General features: G+C 36.5%; 1 pseudogene; it reads right to left on the bottom strand.

Annotated features, from left to right (window-relative positions):
* Positions 1 to 14,849, bottom strand: part of LOC129015131 (vacuolar protein sorting-associated protein 35-like) — a 98,795-nt pseudogene that overhangs the window by 80,705 nt on the left and 3,241 nt on the right.

Genomic DNA, 14,849 nt, shown 5'->3' with positions numbered 1-14,849 from the left:
GTCAGCCTGTCCTTTGAAGCTGTGAAGCCTAGCACTGACTTCTCTCTAGCTATGAAAAGTACACAGAATTCATAAAATATTTTTAATATGTGTGACACAATGACATCCAGGTTTTGTGAAATTCTCTGATATGGTAGATGAATAAGAGAATGCATTTCCCCTAGGGGCAGTCAGAGCTAATGACCCTATCAGTAAAGATCTCTGTACATGGGAATAACCAATCAGCCACATGCAGAAGGCATACTTTCTTTTTGTTGTTGTTGTTGTTGTTGTTGTTGTTGTTTTTGTTTTGTTTTTGAGACAGAGTTTCACTCTTGTTGCCCAGGCTGGAGTGCAATGGTGTGATATCCAATCACTGCAACCTCCACCTCCCAGGTTCAAGTGATTCTCCTGCCTCAGTCTCCCGAGCAGCTGGGATTACAGGCGCCCACCACCATGCCCGGCTAACTTTTTGCATTTTCAGTAGAGATTGGGTTTCATCACGTTGGCCACGCTAGTCTCAAACTCCTGACTTCAGGTGATCCACTCACCTTGGCCTCCCAAAGTGCTGGGATTATAGCCGTGAGCCACTATGCCCAGCCAAAAGGCATACCTTCTAACTACTACATTTGGTACGCAATAGAAAATGAAAACACACAGACACACACAATCTCACACAGAAACATAAGGGAATCAGTTAAAATACTCAGACTGTCACTCTGTACAGATCACATAGCTCACAGAGCATGATACCACAGTCCTGGAATGTTTGTCACTAAGCCAAGACAAAGACCATCACACTAACAACAGCAGTCAGCCTCTTATTTCACACTGATTACGAAGAAGTACAGGAGTGTCAACTACAATGAAGAAAGTCAACAGAAGGAGATGAGACAGGACATCCTCAAGCAAATGTCTTTTTCCTCATAGCAGCCTAACAGCCTTATGCATCCAAGGATGGTTAAACTACTTTACCCAAACAATAATTAAGCAGCCAACTGTGCTAACCCTTCACTAAAATAAATTATCTAGTATCGGTCACTGATACCCCTACTCAGGCAACATGTTTTATCCATTTCACAAAGATTCCCTGTGGACTAATAATAAAGAGAGAAACTCGTGACTATTCTTTATCAGAAAAAAAAGTTAAGAAAAAGGCAAAATGAATTTTTAAATCTTTCATCAAAAAACAAAAACTCACATTTTCAATGTGACAAATATAACTTATACTTGCAAATTTGGAAAAGTAAAATTAAATATAAGAATTGTATTTCTTATAAAGTTTATTATAAGCAATAAACAGTTCAGAAAAAAATGAACATGGAATAATTATGGGCACTCAAGTAAAAGAAGACAGACTTTTTTGTAATTCTCAGATAGTCTTCAGAAGAAATTAGAGCAACTGAATTGTTACATGCTTCAGAAGTTGACAAACAATTATGTGTTTATATATAAAGTAAAAGCCCATGGATGCCATGAATCTTTTTTTTTTTTTTTGAGACGGAGTCTCGCTCTGTTGCCCAGGCTGGAGTGCAGTGGCATAATCTCAGCTCACTGCAACATCTGCCTCCCAGGTTCAAGTGAATCTTTAATTCAGTTGCAATTCCTTCAAAACCGTCTAAGGCCAGAAGGTGAATTAAACCATTTTAAGCACTTCAACATGTGATTTCACTAGGAGCTGATACAGGGTTATAGTAAGAGTAAACTCATACCAAGTACTGCTGGTCAGGGTCCTCAGAGCGCAGCAGATGAATGAAGGGCCCACAAGGCTCTGCTCATCAGCAAAGTCTTCTGGATCAGGGTCTTCTACAGGTTGATCTGGCTGATCTTGAATCAATGTGGATACCAAATTCATTATGTAATCCACCTGTAACATGCGAGGCACAAGAAACCCACTGAGGTGAAACCATTGGCATATAAAGCCACTGTCAAAAGTGTTTCCAGTTATAAAATTACAATACAGTATCAACAAGATATTCCTTTTTTTGGTTAGAAAGTCAATACCCATGTATGTCATCCACACATATACAGAAAAAGGTCTGGAAAGATATGCACAAAATGTTAACTAACAGTGGTTATTCTCTATTTGGTGGAATTATAAATGTTTTATAATTCTTTATACATCTCCAATTTTCTAATTTATATAATGAATAAGTTACTTGTACATTTTCTTTAGTATTGAATTACCCTCCCCTCCCATCTCAGGTATCTAGGTCCAAAGTCTAAAATTGTAACACTGTTTCCCTAAAATAGCACGTAGATATTCTCTTACCCGGTCTTGAGAGACAAAGTCCAGAAACAGCTCATGCTCTTTCTGGACTCATAGTCAACGTACTCAAAAAGTAGGTGAAAATGTTTCAATTTCAAGACTATTAAAATATTTTTGTAAGTGTCAACTGGTATTTTCAAAAGTCTGGTGAGTTCCTTTGAAACTGCACTACTGGTAGCAATACTACAAAAAGAAAAACAGAAGTCTTAATGAATAAAATTAACTTTCTATATACACAAATAGAACTTGTTCCATAAGAATTTGAAATTTTTCATTACACATTAAAGGAAATGGGTAAAGTGACTGATACCACCAGAAGACTATAACAACCTCATTTCAAGAGGATAAAAATGCTTATCTAAACACAAACATATATTCATCTATTATTTTTCTGTTGCTACAAAACTAGATACAGTTTCCAACTCATGAACAGATGGTATAGCTGGAGTTAAGATGACTGCCTAGGATTCCATGACATTTCTAAGGGAAGTATTTTAAGTGGTAGTTTGGTTCCCAGGGGGCAGCCAACAAGTATTGTATATTCACGATGAAAACAAGTAGGAAAAAAATCCATGCAAAACCAGCAATTCGACACAATAGAAAAATACATAAACTATTTCCTCTGCATCAGATGTCGGTGATTAAGGAAAAGCAGGCTGACTGACTTTTAGGTAGTGGTTAGTAAAAGCATTCTGTAGATATTGAGGCATATTGGGACATTTATTACAACCCCTTTAGAGTTTGTTATTTCTAATTATTTTGTCTACTTTTACTTTAAAAATTCACTTGGGGGAAAGACATAGATACATCATTTAATTTTTTTGATTTAAAATTTTTTAATTTTTAATTTTATTTTTTATTAGAGATGGGGTCTCGCTATGTTGCCCAGGCTGTTCTCAAACTCCTGGGCTCAAATGATTCTCCCAACTCAGTCTCCTGAATAGCTGGGATTACAGGGGCAAGCCACCACACCTGGCACATCATTTAATTTTCTCTCACACTTAGCATTCCATATCTGGACTTGTTTTCAGTTCACACACACACAAACCTAAAAATGACCAAAAGAAAAAGGATAATACAAAGCGGGGGAAAAAAGAAGAAATTTTCTTGATGCACGTAAACCACTGGAAGGGAGATGGAAAGGAGGAAGATTACATAAGGTAAAATTCTGAAGAATATGGGCGGGGGAGGCGGGCCTGGCTTAACCCAAATCCGGAGCAATGGGGAATGGGGCAGGAAGGGAACTGCCGGGGAGGGTAACAGGATCAGAGCTGCCCACAGGGGCCACTAGAGGACGCCATAAGTCTAGGACAGAACAGCTGAGGTGGCTTCAAGTTGGAAACAGTACTGTTGATAGTTCTTTGAAGTATCAAAATCAAAGCTCAAAATAGAAATGATATTTAAACCAACTTAATTCTGCACCTTAAATATACATATGCCTCTCATTTGTCACCATGTACTCATTCGTAGGAAAACACCTCTTATGGAAATAAATACTGCCTGACAAAGTTTCCTTACCAGTTTAAGAACAAACTCATTCACACAAACTCATTTCATACTCAATACAGCAAGCTTGTCCAACCCACAGCCCACAGGCTGCATGCAGCCCAGGATGGCTTTGAATGTGGCCCAACACAAATCTGTAAACTCTCTTAAAACATTATGAGTTTTTTGCAACTTTTTAAAGCTCATCAGCTATTGTTAGTGTTAGTGTATTTTATGTGTGGCCCAAGAAAATGCTTCTTCCAATGTGGCCCAGGGAAGCCAAAAGATTGGATGCCCCTGATACACAGAAAGGGATCCAAATTGGAGAGACTGGTCCCTGAAGACTGCCTATGGTCCTTAGGTACCACAATTTCATTAATATACACAACCAAATAATTGGTCACCACTTTCTGCCCCTAGTAGTGCTAAACATGACAATCCTAATGCATGATTAAAACAAGACAAATGCCAGCAGTTCAAAAAACAATTGAGAAAGAAAAGCAAATCTAGGACAAAAATGTCTTTATGAGGATTTTTACAAAGATGTAACTTACTGTTCAAGGTTGAGCTTATTGAATATCTCTGCTGTTGTTTCTAGAACTTTATCAACATAGTCCACACGATCAGGGTAACATTTCATGGCAAGATTAATGAGAAGGACTTGTAAAGATACAACATCCTCTGAAGGCATGTCTTGTCTAGACTGGAATGTTTAGAAAACCATACAATTTATTTTAAACAATTGTAAAAGGAAGGCAGAGAAGTTTCAAAGTTTTGATAACTTAGGAGAAAAACTACACAAACCTGTATCACTGTAGCCACCTGCTGTGAAAATATATCAAAAAGTATAATATCCACTGGGATTCCAGGTCCATCTTCACAGTGAGCAAATAAAGCTAATCTAAAAAACCCCAAAAACCCTTTATTTTAAAAGATATAGGGTTTGGGTAGTGAGATCTTGCATGACGTCTTATTCTTTATTGCTTTTCTATATTTTGTATGAGCCCAAAAGTTTTTTAAGTCAATCATTCCCTCATGTTTTGAGACAGGGTCTCCGTCTCCTGCCCAGGCTGGAGTGCAGTCACATACTCTCCGCTCAATGAAACCTCCACCTGCTGGGCTCAAGCTATCCTCAGCCTCCTGAGTAGCTGGGGCTAACAGCATGTGCCACCACGCCCAGCTAATTTTTGTGTTTTCTGTAGTGATGGGGTGTTGTCATGTTGCCCAGGGTGGTATTGACCTGGACTCAAGCAAGCCTCCTTCGTTGGCCTCCCAAAGTGCTGGAATTACAGATGTGAGGCTGCACCCAGCCTCCTCAATTCATTTTTAACTAAACAGTTTTGCCAATGAAACCTTTTTTCATCAGCATTCTTATTTCAGACCATACTAAGTAGATTTTCAACAAGATAATTCTCTCAAACTCTTTGAAGCACAATTAAGTAGATATGGACAGAAATGCATTAAAGGGACAAATGTATTCAACAACCATGATTTAAATAAATAATCTTTAAAAAATAAAAGTATATAGACCATTTTAAGATACTGTATTTTTACTACTTAAAGTTTGAAATACAACTAAGTCTAAAATTCACAAAATTAACTTCTATTTCCCACATCTTAACTTACTCAAAATAATGTCTGTTTCATTATCATTATCTGTTTGTCAGAGTCACAACTACATCCACATTTCGTTATGCCCAGAAGCATCATTACTGACAGAGATGGGGAAGTGACATTACAGGCAACACAGGAAAATCCAGTTACCAGCTTCCTTTAAGAGTAAGCCCAATAAGTATGGAATTCCTGCTGTCCAGGATTGAGCTGGTAATTTGGAAAACTTTGTTATCTAAATTCTCAGACTTTAAAACTAATAACTTAGTTTTTTAAAAAATATACAAGATGTATCTGTAGAAATAAATCTTCACTTAGGATTCTGGTTTCATGACAATGCTTACAAGTAGTAGGACGGACATTATATACTACTACACAACATGGCTGCAAAAAAGTCACCCATTGGCCAAGCGCAGTGGCTCACATCTGTAATCCCAGCACTTTGGGAAGCTGAGGCAGGCGGATCATCTGAGCTCAGGAGTTTGAGACCAGCCTGGCCAACCTGGCAAAATCCCGTCTCTACTAAAAATAAAAAAATTAGCCAGGCATGGTGGTGCATGTCTGTAATCCCAGCTACTCTGGAGGCTGAGACACTAGAATCACTTGAACCCAGGAGTCGGAGGTTGCAGTGAGCCGAGATAGCGCCACTGCACTCTAGCTTGGGTGATGGGGTGAGACTCTGTGTGAAAAAAAAAAAAAATCTAAGAAAATAAAACTTAAAGTGGATGTACTAAACATATGTGACACTTAAAATTTTTTCTTTAAGAAAATGTGATGATAGAGTGATTACTTGAACATTTTCAATCATCTGTATCTTATGGCTACTCTAAATCAAATGAGTTCCCACTGCAAGATACTTACATCATGGTAAAAAACAAATTTTGTTCTTCAATACGATCTTTGGATTTGTACAATTTTAAAAATAAGTCTGTACAACGTCTTTAAATGTCAATCAAACACACAGAATGAAGATATTCATTATCTTCATGTCTCCTGCACATTTAAGTTAAGCCTCTTTGATGTCTAACCTAGGCAAGTACCTAGTACTCATACTCACAAAGCTAAATTATTTATAGTATAATTAAATTAAGATCATTGGTATGATAAAGATGTAACAGAAACAAAGAATTCAAAAAAAAAATGTTTAAAATTCATTATTCCCAAGTCAGAGCATCTATCCTCCAGTGTTGGAAGGTCTTCCCTATCAATTAAAGCAATGATTATGTTTTTCACGTTTACATTCTGGTGTAACTTAGCACAGGCTCGAAGAAAAGGATTCAAAGTCTGGAGGTGAAATTCATCAGGGAAAACCTGAAAATCAAATGATCAATACAAGTAAAAGTATTTCCCATAATATTCTGAACTCATATATGGTAAAGGTCACATTCGTGGGAAAAAAAAAAAAACTGTAATCTTATACAACTAAATTCAAACACACTAAATTCAAACACATTACTTCTGAACCTCTCTACTAAATATAAGCTCAGACAGAAATATTCCAATATACAAAGTGCACCTACAATTAAACTAAAGCTATGGAGACCTAGAAAACTCAGATTACTCATTCCTACATTTTGGAGGAAAACAAACCACATTGATACAAAGACCAAGTTATAAGTTAGAAACAAAATTGCTGTTTTTAAATTATTTTTAAAAGAAGCAAGATTACATGAAAAAAAGAAGCATTGAAAAATGATTTTAATTTTTTATAGAAATGGCATCTTGCTATGTTGCCCAGGCTGGTTTTGAACTCCTGGCCTCAAGAGATCCTCCCACCTTGAACTCCCAAAGTGCTGGGATTACAGGTGTGAGTCACCACACCCAGCAAGGAAAATTCTTTATCCAGGAAAGCTTGTTTCCTACTCCATCAAAATTTTTTCAAAACAATTAAATTTAATGAAAGATAAAATAGGTCCTTTAAAAAAATGAAATAAGTATTCCAACCTACCAGAATAACACACTCCATGAGATATTCTTGAGCCAAAGCATCCCTACAGTTTACAGCTTGCTCCAATATGCCAGTCAAAACAATCTAAAAGAGAACAAAACACACACGTAAGGGTGAAAAAAAATCTGTTTTCAAAATCTTAAGCTATTCCCCTGGTAACATATTTGAACTACTAACTTGAACACTGTATTTGAGATTTTTCTCACCAAGACTTCACTTCTAAACTTTAAAAGCTATTTTCTTTTTGAGACAAGGTCTTGTTCTGTTGCCCAGGCTGGAGTGCAGTGGCTCACTCTCCACTCAAGGCAACGTGCGCCTCCTGGGCTCAAGCCATCCTCCCAACTCAAGCCTCCTAAGTAGCTGGGACTATAGGTATATTCCACCATGCCCAGCTAATTTTGGTAATTTTTGTAGAGATGGGGTCTCCCTATGGTGCCCAGGCTTGTCTCAAACTCCTAGACTCAAGTGATCCATCTGCCTTGGTCTCTCAAAAGTGAGCTTTTTTCTCCATGGCTTGTGCTTTTATGTGTATCCTCAGAAATCTTTGTCTAATCCTAGGTCATAAAGATTTCCTCTGTGTTTTCTTCTAACAGTTTTAGGTTCTATATTTAGGTCTCTGATCGATTTCTGGGTTTTTCTGTGTGGTATGAAGGATGGGTCAAGGTTCAGGGTTTTCTGTTTGTTTGCATATAAACATCCAATTGTTCCAGAATCACTTGCTGAAAAGGTTGCCTTTGTAATTTTATCAAAAATAACTGATCATAAATATCTGGGTCTATTATTGATAGTGTAGTCAGAGATCAGTAAACTGAGCTGATGCTTGTTTTTACAAATAAAGTTTTACTGGAACACAGCCATGCCCATTCACTTCCGTATTGTCTGCGGCTGCTTTTGCACCGTATCTGCAGTGTTAGTAGTTGTAGACCAGGAGTGTCCAATCTCTTGGCTTGAAGAAGAATTAGAAGAATTATCTTGGGCCACATGTAAAATACACTAATAATAGCTGCTGAGCTTTAAAAAAAAAAGCAAAAAATCTCATGTTTTAAAGTTTACAAACTTATGTTGGGCCACATTTAAAGCTGTCCTGGGCCGCACGTTGGACAAGCTTGTTGTACAGCATATGTCTTGCAAAGTCAAAAACCATTTATTATCTGGTCCCTCACAGGTAAAGTTTGCCATTCCCTGTTTTATTCCCCTCCATTGATTTGTATGTCTGTCCTTTTCACCAATACCACACAGGCTTTCACTGTAGCTTTAGGGTAAATCATGAATTTGGGTTGTTTGGGTCTCAACTTTGTTCTTCCTTTTCAAATTTGTTGTAGCTGTTCTAGGTTCTTTGTTTCTTCACATAAATTTTAGAATCAACTTCTTAATTTCTACAAAATTCTGCTGGGATTTTGACTGAGATTACATTGGATCTATGATGAATTTTTAAAAAAAATGCTCTCTTGACAACATTAAATCTTGCAATCCACAAACATTGCATATATATCTTTCTGTTTATTTAAGTCTTCTTCGGTAAAAGCCATTTTAAGATTTTTTCAATGTAATATTATATACAAAAATATTCTGATTTTAAAAATCAGATTTCAGTTTATCTCAGAACATAAGAAGAGGTAACAAAAAGATATAAACCTGTTTGTAACGTTCCACATTTACACCTTCCAACTGACTAAGGTGCACCAAATTTGTTCCCACTAAAATTCTCAGTTCTTATCCTTCTCGTTCTCTTTTTTCTCTATCTCGGCTATGTCCCTGATGCTGCATTCACACCCAGAGCTTGTTCATTTCTGCAAAGTTGAGCAGTACAAAATCCACGGAATCACTGATATCGCCAGTTGTTTCTTCGCTGCAAAGAAACAGAAAAGTCTTTACACAGTATTCACAGGACCAACTTACTACTATCCCTCTCCTTTGTGCATTTCCTACTTATCTCTGTAGTACACCAATGCTTTATAAAAAACCACTTTCAATTTCTTTGGCTTAGTGTTAAATTTCAAAGGGAACACAATCTAGGGAAAAAAGTACCTGGAGAGGACAGTATAAATTTAAAGGGCAAATTACTTTCCCCAACTCCCTATCCTGGGCCAACTGGACTTGCTCTTATGGCAACTTCCTTAATTCAAAAAGGCTAGAAGGGTGGGCATGGTGGCTCATGTCGGTAATCCCAATGCTTTGGGAGGCCAAGGCAGGAAGATTGCTTTAGGACAGGAGCTTAAAACCGGCCTGGGCAACATAATGAGACCCCATCCCTACAAACCAAAAACAAAAACAAAAGGCTAAAAAAATTAACACTTAGGGTGTACTGCTAAGTACATCATTTTACTGTTGAATATTTTGTTTTTAATTGGAATGCAAGCTTTGTGAGGGAAGAGACCATGGATTTCCTGCTTTATTTTTCTAGATCTCCTGGGATGGAGACCTCAGTAGCTTTCAAAAATTTTTATTGATTGCCTAATTAAATGCTCAAAATGGACAGTCAAAATGTAATAAAGCAAATAACTTCATCAATTTCTCTACATTGTTGAATTTTTTTATCTTTTCTGTACTGTTTTAAAAGAAATTGATGCAGATATATTAAAAACCATTGAATCGTACACCTCAGAACTAAATGAAACTATTAAAAAGAAAAAACCAAAATCTGTTGGGGCAGACTGAAAAAAGATTAAAAATTAAAGAAAGAAAATAAATGCATAAACTTTTTAAAAAAGGAATGAAGTTCTTTAATCTGGGGACCTGTCATGTGAACAGCTCACCCCCCTGAAGACCAAGTTGGCTGACCACCTGCCCCTGCTGTGAGATAAAATTACAGTAGACTTTGATGCCAGAATGCTGATTACACTAGAGACAGGAGTGTCTCTGAATGGCTTTTATTTTTTCTTTTCTGGAGTTAGTAGCTAACTTGTAACAGATCATTCAAATCACTTATATTCCAAGGTAACTAGCAGTCTATAAATTATAAAAACTGATAGACATTGAAGGAACAATTATGAAATCCAGCTGGCTCACACTTTATTATTTCATTAGAAATTCAATTTCCAAATATAACCCCCTTTAAAAGTTGTATTTTCTTTTCTTTTTTTTTTGTTATTATACTTTAAGTTTTAGGGTACATGTGCACAATGTGCAGGTTAGTTACATACATATACATGTGCCATGCTGGTGTGCTGCACCCATTAACTCGTCATTTAGCATTAGGTATATCTCCTAATGCTATCCCTCCCCCCTCCCCCCACCCCACAACAGTCCACAGAGTGTGATGTTCCCTTTCCTGTGTCCATGTGTTCTCATTGTTCAGTTCCCACCTATGAGTGAGAACATGCGGTGTTTGGTTTTTTGTCCTTGCGATAGTTTACTGAGAATGATGATTTCCAATTTCATCCATGTCCCTACAAAGGACATGAACTCATCCTTTTTTATGGCTGCATAGTATTCCATGGTGTATATGGGCCACATTTTCTTAATCCAGTCTATCATTGTTGGACATTTGGGTTGGTTCCAAGTCTTTGCTATTGTGAATAGTGCCACAATAAACATACGTGTGCATGTGTCTTTATAGCAGCATGATTTATAGTCCTTTGGGTATATACCCAGTAATGGGATGGGTGGGTCAAATGGTATTTCTAGTTCTAGATCCCTGAGGAATCCCCACACTGACCTCCACAATGGTTGAACTAGTTTACAGTCCCACCAACAGTGTAAAAGTTTTCCTATTTCTCCACATCCTCTCCAGCACCTGTTGCTTCCTGACTTTTTAATGATTGCCATTCTAACTGGTGTGAGATGGTATCTCATTGTGGTTTTGATTTGCATTTCTCTCATGGCCAGTGATGATGAGCATTTTTTCATGTGTCTTTTGGCTGTATAAATGTCTTCTTTTGAGAAGTGTCTGTTCATATCCTTTGCCCACTTTTTGATGGGGTTGTTTGTTTTTTTCTTGTAAATTTGTTGGAGTTCATTGTAGATTCTGGATATTAGCCCTTTGTCAGATGAGTAGGTTGCAAAAATTTTCTCCCATTTTGCAGGTTGCCTGTTCACTCTGATGGTAGTTTCTTTTGCTGTGCAGAAGCTCTTTAGTTTAATTAGATCTCATTTGTCAATTTTGGCTTTTGTCGCCATTGCTTTTGGTGTTTTAGACATGAAGTCCTTGCCCATGCCTATGTTCTGAATGGTAATCCCTAGGTTTTCTTCTAGGGTTTTTATGGTTTTAGGTCTAACGTTTAAGTCTTTAATCCATCTTGAATTGATTTTTGTATAAGGTGTAAGGAAGGGATCCAGTTTCAGCTTTCTACATATGGCTAGCCAGTTTTCCCAGCACCATTTATTAAATAGGGAATCCTTTCCCCATTGCTTGTTTTTCTCAGGTTTGTCAAAGATCAGATAGTTGCAGACATGTGGTGTTATTTCTGAGGGCTCTGTTCTGTTCCATGGATCTATATCTCTATTTTGGTACCAGTACCATGCTGTTTTGGTTACTGTAGCCTTGTAGTATAGTTTGAAGTCAGGTAGCATGATGCCTCCAGCTTTGTTCTTTTGGCTTAGGATTGACTTGGCGATGAGGGCTCTTTTTTGGTTCCACATGAACTTTAAAGTAGTTTTTTCCAATTCTGTGAAGAAAGTCATTGGTAGCTTGATGGGGATGGCATTGAATCTATAAATTACCTTGGGCATTTTCAAAGAATATTTAGTGTAGTGGGAAAATGCTCAATTACATTAAATTTAAAAAGCAGGTCTTAATAATCCAAAGATAAAATTTGCACAAGACTACATTTTAGATCATACTGCATATACTGAGGAGTTCTATATGACAAAGGAAATCTATATACAAATGCTAACTAAATGGCTGACTGGGTGGAAGAGTTATTCATACTTATTGTATTTCTGTCAATGTTTCCACACTTTTATACATTCTACAATGAAAGAAATATTGCAACAAAATCAAGAAAGACAATCACTTACTCTGTTGGCTCTCTTTCATCAGGTAAGATATTTCTGGTACACTGAAGAAGGTAATTTCAAAGAAACAGACCCCTCAAGGGATGCTGCACACCACGGCACACTTCTACCAAATCTTTCAAAATGTCCTTCCTGAACTGAGGAAATGACTCCACATATACAACTCCAACTGTGATCAAAAGGTAACTAGGAGAATTATGAAGAAATGCTGATTAGAAATAAAATATTCAAATCAAGAATTTGATTATTTCCAAACACATTGAACAAAACATTAAATAAACAAGACAGGAACCATGTTGTTTTCTCCTGCATGACGAGGAAAATGTCTGATTTAAAATATAACTGCTGACTGACCTCTAAAAAAACTATAGATATATATGCACATATACACACACACACACACAGACATATACTGTATATATACAAGATAGATATTACCTTTAAACATATTAGGAAGAGAATAATAGTCATATTAATTTTTCTAACAGTCAAGACATTAAACAAAATAGCATGTACATTTTTTCTCTTTCCAAAATTCCTCAAATATCTACATAAAACATAAATCTAGTTACTCTAAAACAAATAAGAGAGTATCTACCAAAATGTTAATCTCAATTTGTTAAGAAATTACCCTTAAAACTTTTTTTTAACCTGATAATCATAAAGGACATAACATAAATTGGGAAATACAGACACAAAAATCCTCCGATTTGTAATTACTTACAGCCTTGGGATAATGCTTCCAGCATACTGTACAAGTTCATAGAGATCTGCCACTTTCCTTCCTTTAGCAAACTCATCTGTCAGGTAGACCTCCAAGTAGTGCAGTTCATCAGAAATGGCCATATCTTTTCATTATGATTAAGGACTAAAAATAAAGATAAGCCAACCTAAGCAAAACTTTGAAACTTGTTGGAGTCATTATTAACTACCGGGCAGATATCTTAAGTTTTAGTCCTTTAAGAGAGTGCTCAAGTGAAGAAAGAATTTTAGCTGGGCTTTTCTTACTTTAAAACAAGGGTTTTAAAGCATGTGTGGTGAAGCATAGCAATAAATACAATGGTTACCTGTCAGACTGCTAATGGGTTTTGAAATGGCAAATGATTAAATTCCTGTCCATTTGAGACTGCTGCATAACAAAATCTAAGCATTAAAGAACCAACTGCGTCATAGCCTGAATAGCCACATGAGGGGTCTGAAAATTGAGATGCACCAACGACAACACACTTAAAGATGTTTAAACATAGGAAAGGAGTACTCTCAAAGTGTTTTTCTCACTTAGCACATTTGCATGGAGAAGCAGTGCCATGTGATTCAGATAACAAAGAATAAGATAACTCCAGAAAAACTTCATCAAAAATTGTCCTATCAAGAAAAAGGTATGGTCCAAATGTTTGGTCTTCAACATTCAAAAGATACAAAGTTCATAGTAGCTCTTTGGTGATAACATAGAAGTCCAGAGTTCACCCAGCATATTAGAAGCATGTTTTAGAGCATCCATAAGCTTGTTTTTGTCCTACAGAAATACCAAGAGAATAGATGAGAATGCTTAATTTAAATAAACATTTATCTTGGTTGTACAAACTCTTTACATCAAGGACTTGTTACATAGTTTTAAAAGTATACAGCACTTAAATTATTTTAACCACATAAAAAAAATCAACTTTAGATCATTTCAGCTTGCCATCTCTACTAAAAAGAAAAGGATGTATGACTCTTAGTAAGACTTGCTTAGCTAGGACTGCAAGCTTCTTGATAGAATGCTAATCTTTTCAATCTGTAGAGACTAAGAAACTAGCTCCATTCATTGCATTTTACCTGCAATCAAGAGAACTGGCACACTGATTCAGGTGAAGCAAGATACTATCCTGACGTGGCTTTGTCATGGGTTAAAGACTCTTCAGAGCTGTCTAAAGTGACTATCCATGTAAGTTTGCTTTCCTCTTGCATTCTTCAAACCCTGGCAATGCCCATATGTTCTACTTAACTCAGAAATGCAAGCAATTCCTTGAGATAGAGGAAACACTATCCATACACAGGAAGAGAAAGGAGCAAGCAACAGCGAACCCATCTTCTCCACTCCAAGACATTTATTTTTCATTTCTGAATTGGGAATGAAACCAATAAAAGATACAAGAGCATATTACTATGCTTTAGGAAGCATAGTAAGACATTTTACAAAGGTAATATAGCATTGTCTTCATCACAGCAATTTATAGCTTAAAATACCAATCAATTTGGCTCAATTCCTTACATTTTAATCCAGAGAATCCACTGTGTCTACACAGATTATCTCTTACTTTATCTTTTAAAATATGAAAATATATAAGTAAGTGTTAAGTACAATTTTTAAGTTAGCTTCTACAATAAATGTATCTATTCAGGAAAGAAATTAAAGGTTTCAAGATATTTAGAATAAAAGCTGAATAATTCAAATGCAAAGCATTTAAATCCACTCATTCAACAAATATTTACTGAGTACCTATTATATGTTAAGTGATTCTCAGGTCTGAGCTATAGAACCAAGGAAGCTAGTAATTCTGGTCAGACACTGCTGTGGTAATAATACAGTAATGCGTAAATAAAAGGAAGGGTCTCTTG

This window comes from Pongo pygmaeus, chromosome 18 (genome assembly GCF_028885625.2).
Source record: "Pongo pygmaeus isolate AG05252 chromosome 18, NHGRI_mPonPyg2-v2.0_pri, whole genome shotgun sequence".
NCBI lineage: Eukaryota > Metazoa > Chordata > Mammalia > Primates > Hominidae > Pongo > Pongo pygmaeus.
Note: the sequence above shows the minus strand (reverse complement) of the source record. Positions and strands in the feature narration are given on the sequence as shown.